This window comes from Chinchilla lanigera, unplaced genomic scaffold (assembly GCF_000276665.1).
Source record: "Chinchilla lanigera isolate Chin_1 unplaced genomic scaffold, ChiLan1.0 scaffold00068, whole genome shotgun sequence".
NCBI classification, from domain to species: Eukaryota; Metazoa; Chordata; class Mammalia; order Rodentia; family Chinchillidae; genus Chinchilla; species Chinchilla lanigera.
Genome location: NW_004955469.1, coordinates 6897064 through 6909190, shown reverse-complemented (window position 1 = coordinate 6909190; position 12127 = coordinate 6897064).

Sequence of the window (12127 nt, the reverse complement as noted above, 5' to 3'; positions counted from 1 at the left end):
TATATATATATATATATATATATATATACAAAAAATTATGTATATATACACATATATCTATATATATGTACTTTTTTAGAATGAAATGTGTACAGTACAGCTGTTTTGATTTTTATTGTTTTTATTTTTGTGTAATTCATGTGCTTCCACCCTGTGTCAGGCTCACATTTTGCTCTCAGGGCAGCCCTCTGCTCTGCTCACCTACAGTGTATCTGGTACCAGTGCCAGATGCCCTGCCACCAGCTATCTATCAGTAGGAGCTACGAGCTTCTGCATAGGGTAGGTTATTACTTGCTTGTGGTATAATGCTAGAACTCCTTACTTTAGCCATGAGGCATTTATATTTCCTGCTGCTTCGGGTGAATTATCTATTCTCTTATCCAAATGTGATGTTTCAACAAAGTCACTCCAACTGCTATCCTCCAGTCTCTGCCTGGGAGTAGAATGTTGCTATTCTTACTCTCCCTTTCCTGCTTCTGGACTCAAATGATTTCCAGTTCAAGCGCTGTCATTTTTATAAAGTTTTACCTGAAGCTGGGCATGGTGGCACACTCCTGAAATCACAACACTCAGAAGGCTGAGGCAGGACAATCGCTGTGAGTTCACAGTCAGCCTGGGCTCCGTAGTGAGTTTGGGGCCAGCCTGAACTACATAGCGAGACCCTGTCTCAAAAAACTAAAAAAAAAAAAAAAAAAAAAAAAAAAAACTGACAAAGCAAAAACAAAAGTCTGTTTCTTTAAAGTTTTACCCAGCCAAAAATGATTATTCCCCTCTGAATGTTTGTAATACTGCACAGTGTTTAAAATATATCTATGAACGTTTGGACACATCTACAGAAATTGCTTTGTGGGGTAATCTGTTCAGTGGATACCTATTGCATATTCACTGTGGCAGGCTATAAGAGCTGAAAATATTAAAATGAGGGTATCGGTCACTCCTGAGACAGTGAAACTCCTGAGATAATGGGCCTATCAAGAGAAAAGGTTTATCTTGGCTCAGCTTTGGAGATCCCAGTCAATCAGAGCTCACTACTTCGGGTCTGTGGTGGCTCCCAGGTGGCCAAGGTGGGCAACGTGGAAGCAAAGAGAACAAGGAAGAGGCCAGGCTCTCATGCTTGCATCTGGGGAAACGCCCCAGTGACTAAAGACCTCCTCCCAACCCCTCCAGAGGTTGAACCACATCCCAATAGAGCCCAAGGCTTTGACAGGTGACCTCTAGGCAATACTTATCCAAGCCGTAGTGATGAGTAAAACAATTTCTGTCCTCAACACCTAAGCATTTAATGGAAGGGCAGATAATTACCAAGAGAAGTGTGTGATCCTTAATGCCTTTCTACCAAGCTACTAGACACTAGGTGTTTCTTTTAAAAGACATGGTCACCAGCTGGGTATGGTAGTGCACAACCCTAATCCCAACATTCAGCAGCCTGAAGCAGGAGACTTGTGAGTTCAAGGCCAGCCTGGATTATATACCAAGATGGTGAGAGAAAGAGAGGAATTTAGGAGAGTGGATGGGGGTCTCCCAAGAATAACTGGAGGCAGAGCCAACCAAGAAGCCAAGTGAACAGAGTTTCAAAAGGGTGAGGGCATCTGGGCATGGTGGCACATGCCTGTAATTAATCCCAGCACTCAGGAGGCTGAGGCAGGAGGATCCCCATGAGCTCGAGGCTAGCCTGGCCTATATAAACAAGTTCAAGGCCAGCCTCCACTATATAGTGAGACCCTGTCTCAAAAAACAAAAATAAAAACAAACAAAAAAAAGTAAGACCAATATAGAATTTCAGTAAATAAGAACTGGAAACATTTATTTAATAATTGGGAATGTGTTGTCAAATTAAGTGAAAGAAATTTAAATAGCATAATGAGGGTGGAAATCAGATTGTAGTCTATTGAGACAAGAGTGGGAAGGGAGGTAGAAGTGGAGACTATCCTTCAAGAAGTTTGAAAGAGAAGAGAGGAGATGGTGATTGAATTTCAGAAGGCAGAAAGGTGAATTCTAGGTCCCATAGGGGAATTTTGTTGGATGCTTGAGCAAGTTGGAGGGTGAGGAGGAGGATAATGAGAGATGACAGTTGCTAACTGGAATAACCAATGAAGGCAGTACAGAGAAAATGAGAAGAGATGGGGTCAAGGGCCTCAATAAGGGCTGGACTTGAACTGAGAGAGAAGGGAAACTTCTCGAGTCTGGAGAAAAGGCAGTGGGGAAGGTACAGATACACACAAACTTGTAGATAGGAGGAAGAAGGTTGATGCTGACTACACATGATGACTTTTCTCTTATGAAACAGGAGGCATGTAATTCTTTGTAACATCGAAGGTACTTACTGAGCACTGCAGTAGATGGCGTAACAGAGTGGCTGGAGCTCAGCCTGCTATTGAACTGCTTGAAACCAGCTTTGGCTCTCATGCTTTGAAGCTCTGTGAATCTGGGAAAGGTGCTTAATTTCTCTGACACCCAGGTCCCTCATCTGTATAACAGGGATTTACAGTGGTGCTATGTGGGTTAAATGTGATTATAGGTAAAAGTCCTATAAAACAGCACCCAGGCACTTGGGACTAGAGCCTAAGCATAGGAAGTTATGTGAGACACAGCCTCAAACAGCTCTTAGCTGAAGAACTCAGTTATTTAACTCCCTTTCTGCTGTCTGGGAGTGGTGCCATCCAAGAATCATCACGCATTCCCTGATATTTCCCTTCAAGCCAACTAGGGAAATGTTTCCAAATGGCACAACATTTTTGCATTTCTTTTGTTGTTGTTAGTTCTGAATTCTTCGGTAAAACTTAGTGATAAAACCAGAAAAAGATGAGTGTATTAGTTAGTTTGCCTGTTGCTGGACACTACACTCACCACTCACAGAGGAGAGGTTTACTTTAGCTTGTGGTTTAAGGAGATTCAGTCCATGGTAGGCTGACTCCAAGGCTGGAACATCACAGTGGAAGGGCATGGTGAAGCAAAGCTGCTCAGTTCATGGTGGCTTGGGGAACAGCAGCAGAGAGGAGCAGGAAGGGATCAAAGATAGTCCACAGGTCACATCTACATGGTTAGCCCAGACACACCCAGGAGCATCCTGTACTAATCTGGAGGTGTTTCTTAACCTAATGAAGTTGACATGTCAGGATTAATGTCTGCATAGCTGGGAGACTGTCACTCAATCAGAACCCTAACACAGAGATCTGAGCAAAAATAGCACAAACTTCAGCCCAAGTGGGGGAAAGGATGGGTAGTCATGTGCTGGTCCCAAAAAAGAGTAAGGTAGGAGCAGAGAGCACCAGATTCCTTATTAGTATCTACTTAGACTATTAACAATGTACGGTCTGGTCCCTTAGATCAGCATCACTCAGTACTTATTAGAAATGCCAATTCTCAGGCCCAACTGTACACTCACTTGCATCAGAAATTTGGTGCTACCTAGAGGCAGCTGGGCCCTGAGGGGCAGCCAGCCTAAAAGGTAAATAACAACTTTGTGCAACTAAAATGAACATGTTATGAGTGTGTGCAGTGTGTTCCCAGGAAGGAGTCAACCTGGAGAGCAGGCATCTGGCTCTAAGTACTCTTGTATCTGGTTACAAAAACGATACATTCTCCAATGGAGCGCACATTGGTAAGTTTCTTAAATGTAAAAAAGCTTCTCATCAACGAAGTGTGTCTATACTACTCAATTCTGGCAATTCTGCATCTTGTCTCAGAGTTTAGAGATTTGGAAAGGATTTGATCTGCTCAACATTAAAATTAGTAGCAGGACTAGGATTAAAAACCAGGTCTTTCGTTGTTTGTTTTGAGACAGGGTCTTGCTATATAGTTAAAGCTGGGCTTGAATTTGAAATCCTCCTGCCTCAATCTCTCGAGTGCTGGGATTATAGGCATGTGTCATCATGCCCAGTTTTGTCATTTCAGTTTTTTACTCTGTCCTAGTTGGTTGCTTATCTGGTCTTCCCTCATCTAGATGCTGGTTGGAGGGTGGAAGGGGATGTGTGTAGTTCACACACAGGAAAGCTGTAGCTCCCATTTGAAACTGGTTGACAGTCTGGATCATAAATCAGCCCCCCGTGACTAAGTTGTGTGACTTGGCACACTAGGGTCCAATTATCACTGGATGAGCTGGCAGAAGTTCGTCTCTGAACTTGCAAAGTGAGGATCAAAGCCTCAGCAACTGTTTCTCTTGACCCTGTCAGAACCAGAGGGCCTCCCTAGAGGGACAGGTGAAAAACTGCCCATTTTAATGTCTAGTGAATACAACTCGCCCTAGACTCAATCCTGTCTTGTAGTGCGCACTTCCTCCTGCTTTCTGGGAAAAAGTTGGCAGTAGGGAGCCACTGTTACAGGAAGGTGTGAGTGTGGAAAATGGCCTGAGAACTATCATCGGAGACTACACTTGCCTCTTGAGTAGTAGCTGCCTTCCAGGGTCAAGCTCACCACAACCGCAGCTTCTCCTTCTCAAGTTCCAGATGTGGTGGGATCTGACTGTGGTATCAGGTTGGGTTTTAGCTGTGAAGGTCTTGCAAAGGCAAAATAAGTGGCATTCAACTTCTGAACCGTGGTTCTTGAGAAATGAGACAAAACATCACTTTCATTATCAGTAATTAGAAGATAGCGCTTTATGTGCTGGCTAAGTGGGTTTGCTACTTCCCTGTCCTAGAGGAAGTGAGTATACAGAGCAGATATTCTCACTAAAGTTGATGCTTTCTGCTGGTCATGTGAAGAAGAACAAATCCCCTACATTTAGTCTGTCAGACCTTTTTTTTTTGTACCAGGAATTGAACTCAGGACCTTGTACTTGCCAGGCAGGCACTTATGCCACTGAGCTATATCCCCAGCCCTTAATCTATCAGACCTTGATAGATTATTTCTACTCACTTGAGAAGTTTGACACAAAAGCGATCAGTCATCTAGTAATGTAGTGATTATCCTTTCAGTCTCCAAGAGGAAGAGGTTTAAAGCTCCAGACGAGAAGCATTATATCAACTAAGCTCACTGCGCAAAGGAAGATAGCAGCAAGGGTGGGAAGGAGATGTTCTACCTCCTCGCAACACTGAGTATAGAAATGCTGAGAAGGGGCACATGATAAAAGACAATGACTGGCCTGGCAGTGGGTTCAAGGCGTACTTGCTGGGTAGGAAAGCTGGGACAGCGGTAAAGACTGATGCTGTGCCTGCAGGGGTGGAAACTGAACCATAAGAAATGTTACTTTGCATATTTTTTTCAACAATGCCTTGCTAAGGAGTCAGGCTGTTCTAGAACTCCTTGTGTAGCCCAGGCTTGCCTTGAACTCATGTGATCCTCCTGCCTCAGCCTCCTGAGTGCTGGGATTATAGACCTATACCATCATACCTGGTTATTGTGCTATGGTGTGTGTGTGTGTATGTGTGTGTGTGTGTGTGTACTACTGGGATCGAATTCAGGGCCTTGCACATGCTAGGCAAGTGCTCTACCTCTAAGCTACATCCCAAGCCACACTGTGTTACTTCTCTTTGATACAAATAGAGTGAGCAAGGCAGGCAACAATCCCAGAAGATCTGAGATTAGGGCTCAACTCTTCTATTTAATGGCTATGCCGTCCCTCACTTGTGACAGTTCCTAACAGGATTATTATGAGATCAATTTAAACAAGGCCCTGAAGAAGCACTATATAACTATTATCCCCACAGACAATTTAGTCTCTCATAATAAAATCTCCATTCTTCTTTTTCTCATCTTATTGCATTGGCTAGGACTTCTAGTACAATAATAGCAGTGCTACCAGGAACACCTGACTTGCTCTTAACATTATTAGGAATTTTTTTAGACTTTCATTATTTTTTGAGAGTTTTACTCTGCATTAGATTAAGGAACTCCCTTTTGACACTAGTTTTCCAAATTTAAAAAAAACTCACAAATTTGTTTTTAAAAATCAAACACCATTTCTACATCTATCGAAATGATCACACGGTGCTGCTTTGCTGTTACTATGGTGAATTGCATTGCCAGGCCTCAGATCTTGCATCATCTTTGTTCCTGGAATAAACCCTACTTGAGGTTATTACTCAATATGAGAGAGGTGACTGAGTTAGGAGACTGGGGTTCTTGTCATCTTGCAGTCTCTTGGCTTTAAAAAGCAACTTCTATGCTGATGAATTCCAAATTTATGTCTTCAGCTCCAACCACTCCCAAAACTTTGAGTTCACTTGGATGTCTAATAGGAAGCTCAAACCTATTTCTCTTCCCCATAGCTGTTAAGGGTAATTCCATTTTTTCAGTTGCTCTGGCCCCCAAATCTGGGAGTTATTCTTTTTTTTCTCTCACATCTGATATCTGATATGCTAACAAATACTGTTGTCTCTACCTTTAGAATATATCCAGAGAGATGGGCATGGTGGTGCACACCTGTAATCCCAGCACTCAGAGGCTGAGGCAGGAGGATTGCTGTGAGTATAAGGCCAGCCTGCACTACATAGTGAGGCTCTGTCTCAAAAAAGAAACAAATAAACAAACCAAACCAAACCAAACCAAACCAAACCAAACCAAACCAAACCAAACCAAACCAAACCAAACCAAATCAAACCAAACCAAACCAAAAGAATATATCCAGAATCTGAGCACTTCTCATGATTTCAACTGCTACCATCCTGGTCCTAGTTATCATCTCTTGCCTAGACACTACTACAGGAGCCTCTTAACAGGTCTCCTTGCTTCTGAATTTGCCTTCTCTACAACCATTATCCATACAAAATCTAGAGTGATTCTTTCGAAACCAAGTAAGAGCCAGTCACTCCTCAATTTATAATGCAGTAATATTGTTTTCTTTGAGGGGTATAGGAATCAAACTCAGGACTTTGTGCTTGCCAGGCAGGCACTTATGCCACTGAGCTATATCCCCCGCTCCTCTATTTAATATCCTCTATTTAAATATCCTCTATTTAAATATCCCGATGGCCCTTGCTATGGTTTGGATCTAAAATGTTCTTCCAGAGGTGATGTGTTCACGGGTGAGGCTTTGGGAAGATGGTCAAATAAAGAGGGCTTTGACTCCATCAGTGGATTAATCTACTGATGGACTCACAGTTCAGTGGCATATTGGGAGGTGATGAAACACTGCAGAGATGGGGCCTCACTGAAGGGTCGTGGAGGTGGGACTATGCCTTTTCCTCAGCACCCTTTCTGGTTTTTCTCTCTCTGCTTCCTGGCAACCATGAGGTGAGCAGCTTTCCTGTCACTTTTCTACCTCAGTTTTCCTGCATCATCACAGGCCTAAAAGCAATGGAGCCAGATGACAATGGACTAATACTTCTTAAACTGTGAGGCAAAACAAACCTTTCCTTCTTTAGGCTGCTTTTGTCAGGTATTTTTGTCATGGAATGCTAACAGACACACTGTCACAGGGTAAAAGCCAAAGTTTTTATATTGACCTCCAAGGCCTGATGTGATCCTTGGCTGTCCTCACTTCGTAGATTCATCACTTCCTGTTCCCTCATCTACCCCAGCCCAGCCTTACGTCTTTGTACCTCTGCTCAGAAAGTTCTTCTCATATTGCCACAGCTGCTTCACCTTTAGTTTGTCACTCAAATGTCACTGCCTCTGCAGGCATGTTTTGCCTTTCCTGTTTTAAATTGTGACCACTCTCTTACACTACTCCTACCCTTCCTTCCCTACTTATCTCACAACACTTGCCATGTGATACACTAAGTATTTTGCTTGTCTGTTAACCACCTTTCATTAGTATGCAAGCTCTCTGAGGGCAGGATGTTTATTTTCTTGATTGATGCCCCAGTGTCTGGAATAGTGCCTACTATTTGTCAAGTACTGTTTAGTTAATATCTGTTGGGTGAAATTGTATGTTCTGCCATTGCAATGAAATTACTTTAAAAATATTCATTTTTAAAAATAGGTGTGCCATTTTTACAAGGAAAATCCTTAAATCTAAAGATTTTCAAGAAGGCTAGCCACAACTTATTTTGAGATGAAAATTGAAAAAAAATGACTGGTCATCTTTTTATTTGAAGTTGTAAAATCATGTATTAAAGACTGATTTAATAACCTAGAACTTCATTACACACTATTCTTTCTACTATCCTATAGCTTTGAAAGTTCCTTAATGAAAAGTTTTAAAAAAGCCTTCAAGGGAAGATAGGATGGCAATTTAAAACATGAATATAGAGTTACATATTCTATATGGAAACTTTTAAACTCTAGCTTACTAAATAATTGTCACTTAAAATACAATTGCTAACATCAGAATGTTGTGAAGATGGAAATTAGTTAAGATTCTTGTTTTAACAAAAGTTTTAAAGTTGAGAAGGAAAATATACAGCCTAAAATTTAGTATAAGCAGGTATATATGATAGTTACTGTAGGTTTGAAACACTAAAGCAGAGTTGAACAAAGCTAGATTGATTCTTCATGTTTAAGGAAAGAAATCCCAGGCAGGACACTTTTTCTGCAACAGGACAGTGTTCCTGTTAGTCGACACTACTCCTTCACTCACTTAAGAATTGTCACTCAGTTTCTAGAGGCAATGATTTTAAATGTCAGTATAAAAAATTTCACAAAGAGCTATCTTAATCATTTCAACATGAAGAATCGCTTCTCAGCAGTATTATACTGTAGGAAACGAGATAGTGGGCTGTGCTATCTATTCATTTTGAGAGAAAAGGCTGGAAAGAGCGTCTCAACTGATCTGCTTTTTCTATTATCTCAGTTGTGACTACAGTCAGCCCAATCAGCTAATTTTCAGTGAGGAGGTAATTTCTGAGAAGGGTAAAGAGTTTAACAGAAGCATATATCATCCATAAATAGAAATCTTGAGAACTTAATGAAATATTAAAGATAAGTGCTACTGTTCTGCAAACCCTCCATATAGCCCTAAACACTGTAGCAAGGCAGAGTAAAAGAAGGGCTCATCTCCACTTGTGGACTAGAGAGGGCTTCTGGGAAGCCCCATCTAAATTGAAGTCCCAAAGGATGAGTAGGAAGGAGGAAGCATTACTGGTGGAGGGAAGAGACTGTATGGTTAATGAAAGTGGGAACACAAATTTAAGAAAAAGTTCAGGTCAGTGTGGCTGGACCATTTTGTTCTGAGAGGGTATACAGAACAGTGGTGGTGAATCTATGATAAGCATGCCACAGTGGGCCCATGGAACCCACTCTGTCAGCATATGAGCCAAGTCACTCCAGCATCACCACAGCAGTCAAGCATCAGTAGAATAGTGTACATAGGGGCCATGCGCATGCTCGGAAAGGAGTAAGGGGGGGGGCGCATTATGTGATGATGTCACAAGCCGTGACTCAGCAGCAATATGCCCAGCTTTCATATGGCTGGTCCGTGCACTGCCAAGGAGATGTATCTATCAGTATCTATCTATCTATCTAATCTATGCATGCTTGGGGTGGTTGTTTTAATATATTTGTTTTTATTAACACAAGATTTTAGCTTTAAGTTTTCTTATGAAAAACTGGTCTAATATCCAAGATTTAGCAGAGATGTTCTAATTAAGGGATTGAGATTCTTTTAATGTTGTGCTGTCCCCTGGCATATTTGAATCTGCAGCATCCTATTTAGTTGTGAAGAATTTATGAGAACAAGAGCAAAGATATGTATTTTTTCTTGGACTAGCTAGGATTTTAGCAGAGGGTAGGAAATGCACTCAGATGCCTTTTTCAGAGGCTAAAAACTGGTGGTCAGTGGAACATTGTCCCCTTGTGCTGGTGGTCAGGAAAATCAAGAGGAACCCCACTGAGAATCACTGCCACAGATTGTTGATTTAGAGGATATCCAGTTATTTAGTGTTAACAGTGAGTGTTAGCTATTTTTGGTACAGGGATAATTTGTATTGGGTGCTTTAAAAATTTTTTTTTTTTTTGTATTTTTATAGACTCCAAGTCTTGAACACCAAAAAATGACTACAGTTAAAAAAAAGCAAACTGAAAACAGTGGAAGATCATTCCAAGAGGCCTGGACAGAGTCACTTGGAGTGACTGAATGCAGTGTATACTGTGTAGTGAAAATGTGGTGTCACACACCAAGTGTCAGACAGTACTTTGACACCAACCGCGAAAGCGTTGCTGAACTTGGTGAAACTGTTTCTTGAAGAGAAACTGAGGAAATACCATTCCCAGAATCTTAGTTTTTATAAAAAAAACTTAGTTTTCTAAAACAAATCATCTGCCAGCTGCCAGCTTTTGAATTTCACTGTGCATTGCAAAACATGGTAAGTCCCTCTCTGATGGGGCTTTTATTAAAATGGCTATGTTGTCTTGGAGCAACTCCTTTTTTTCATGATTTCTCAAACAAAGATAAAATTATGCAACACATCTCTGACATCCTACTTAGCAGAAATACTGTGAAAGATTGAGTCCTGCGCATGTCAAGTGATGCTAGTCAGCAGCTCGCCATTGACTTACAAAATGCAGCCTGTTACTCCACGTGCTTGGATGAAAGAACCAGATATAAATAATCATGCAAGGCTAGCAGTAATTTTGCATTATGTTGTTGGTGACATCCTAAGAAGAGCTGGTGAAACTGGTGTCTCTGCTTGGAAGAACACAAGAAATGGATATTTACAATGCTGTGATGGAGGCTTTTTGGTTACAAGACATAAGACCAGAAAAAGTGGTTTCAATTACCTAATGATGAGTAACTTTGTGTGGTAGGGGCAGCTTCTGGTTTTATACAGTTCTTTCTCAAAGAACCAAAACATCCATTCAGTTTCGTTATGTTATACATCAAGAAAACTCTTTGTGTCAGGGAAAGAGCACCAAAAAAATCAGATGATTCCCTCAAAGACATCACAAAAATGGTGAATTATATCATGACTGTGTTCTTGATTTTTGATAGTTTCTATTTTATTTTATTTTACTCTTTCAGGTTCTTACACTAGGGAGACAATGCGCATGCCTGTAATCCCAGCACCGGGGAGGCTGAGGCAGGAGAATCGTTGCAAATTCGAGACCACCCTGGGCTACAAAGTGAGCTAAAAAAAAAACCCAAAAACCAAAACCCAAAAAACTAGGGAGACAATTATTGTGAAAGGGAAAGACACTGCTCAAAGGGAAGGAACAATTGGGATGAGGGGAAGGAGAAAAGAAAGAAGAGAAAAATATATATGCATATACAAAATAGCTGGGATAACTGTACTGCTGATTTCTATTGGTTTATTGAAAGGAACAGTTAATGCTCAAAGTTCTTTAATTTTTTGACCAATTTTGCATGCTTATTTCTGGTAGTATAAACAACTAATTTGAAGACAACAATATACAATATAACCACTGTTGAATTCCTATTACCTTGTTTAGTGAAATTCTGTATTGTTTCTAATGTTTTTTAAAATTATTTTTTATTCCCTTTTAAAAAAAGAAATTTTTTTTTGGATAATTTCAAGCACTTCTTAAGGTTCAGGCACAGTATAATACTTTAATTATGTACAATAATGTTGGTGGCTGAGCAGAGGACAAGACCTAGAGAAGATTGTAGCCTGCTTGGATGAAATTTCATGAATGAAAGGGCAGCCAGGTGTGGTAGTGCACACCTGTAATCCTAGTCTTTGGGAGGCTGAGGCAGGAGGATTGTTGTAATTCAAGGCCAGCCTGAACTGCATAGCAACACGGTCTCAAAAAGCAAAAAAAAAAAAAAAAAAAAAAAAAAAAAAAAAAAAAAATGCAGGAATACCTACAGTTTACTGATATGGTCAGGCTTAACAATCTCATTTTTTTGTGTTTGTTTGTTTCGTTTTTTACAGATTTTACATACATTTCAATGAATTGAACAAAAACTACAAGGTGTAGGGAAAACAGCAGAAAAGAATGTTTTGTGATACCAAAACATTTAAGAAAACTATAGGTTTTTGAAGAGACATTGAAAATAGGCAGCTGAAATACTTTCCAAATCTAAAAATGAATTTAGAAAATTCTACAACATTTGCAGATGATCCCTATAAGCCATCAGGAAATCTACATGGAATTTTCTAGCATTGTAGCAGCTGCAAAGGAGAATTTTAGTAACAGATTTTTACAGTTTTATAAGATGGAGACAGCCTGTTTTCTTCTGCAGATAAAGCCAAATTTGAAGAACTTGATCTTTCCTGCTCACATTGGTTAGATTTTGGCAATCTGGAAATGGAGCTATTAGAATTTTAAGAAAGCTCTACCTGGAAAAATA